The sequence below is a fragment of the Vigna radiata genome, unplaced genomic scaffold (assembly GCF_000741045.1).
Source record: "Vigna radiata var. radiata cultivar VC1973A unplaced genomic scaffold, Vradiata_ver6 scaffold_7, whole genome shotgun sequence".
In the NCBI taxonomy this organism is placed as follows: Eukaryota; Viridiplantae; Streptophyta; class Magnoliopsida; order Fabales; family Fabaceae; genus Vigna; species Vigna radiata.
In genome coordinates this window covers 4,895,121-4,896,222 of record NW_014543262.1, presented here as the reverse complement: position 1 = coordinate 4,896,222, position 1,102 = coordinate 4,895,121, and the positions used below count along the sequence as shown (strand labels likewise).

Below are 1,102 nucleotides of genomic sequence, written 5' to 3'. Positions count from 1 at the left end.
TTTAGAATTATATAGGATTTTTCATTTTGCTTAGTTTTCATTTCTATTTTTAAGATTTTTCATTTTAAAAAAGTAGTTTTTATGTCACGTTATAGAGGACCTTGTTTAAGATATTTACCAGGACGTACTTGTAAAAAGCCAACTGTCAAAAACGAATTTTGAAATTAATCGTGCTTCAGTAAAAACTCTCAATATCGTATTCGTTTATAAGAAAAACAAAAATTGCGTTTTCATTATGGTCTTACAGAACGATAATTTCTAAAATACGTTCGTTTCTCCTGAAAAGCTAAGGATCAATTGGTCAAGTTAGGGTTTAGTGTTTTAGGGTTTAGGGTTTAGAGTTTAGGGTTTAGGGATCAAGGTTTAGGGCTTAGGGCTTAGGGTTTAGGGTTTAGGGTTTAGGGACTAGGGTTTAGGGTTTAGGATTTAGGGTTTAGGGTTTACAGTTTAGGGTTTAGGGTTTGGGGTTTAGGGTATAAGGTTTAGAGTTTAGGGTTTAGGCTTTACGCTTGAGGGTATAGGGTTTATGGTTTAGGGTATAGGGTATATGGTTTAGGGTTAGGGTTTAGGGTTTAGGGTTTAGTGTTTAGGGTTTAAGGTTTAGGGTTTAGGGTTAGGGTTTAGGGTTAAGGTTTTAGGGTTTCGGGTTAGGGTTTAGGGTTTAGGGTTTAAGGTTTAGGGTTTACGGTTTAGGGTTTAGGGTTTAGGGTTTAATGATTAGGGTTTAGGATTTAAGGTTTTAGGGTTTAGGGTTTAAGGTTTAGGGGTTATGGTTTAGGGTTTAGGATTTAGGGTTTAGGGTTGCTGTTTAGGGTAGCCGGTTTAACTTAGAGGTTAGAGCATCGCATTTGTAATGCGAAGATCATCGGTTCGAATCCGATAACTGGCTTTTCTCAATTTGTTGTTTACATAGTTGATTATTTTTAGAAGTAAAAAATTGGGAGAGTTCGATCTCTACGGAAGAAATCAAGAAATGAACCTACTTTTTTGNNTTCTTTTATATACAATAAATTCGGATATTCTTAAAATTCAGCTAATTCTTCTTTGTACTATAAAACTTTAGTAGATTTCGGTTCATTTAGAATTATATACGATTTTTCAT

General features: G+C 34.4%; 1 non-coding gene across 1 annotated transcript; it reads left to right on the top strand.

The window, feature by feature from the left end:
• Positions 1–816: 816 nt before the first annotated feature.
• Positions 817–889, top strand: TRNAT-UGU. The gene has a single exon. It is a non-coding gene; the product is annotated as a tRNA-Thr (tRNA).
• The last annotated feature ends 213 nt before the right edge of the window (positions 890–1,102 follow it).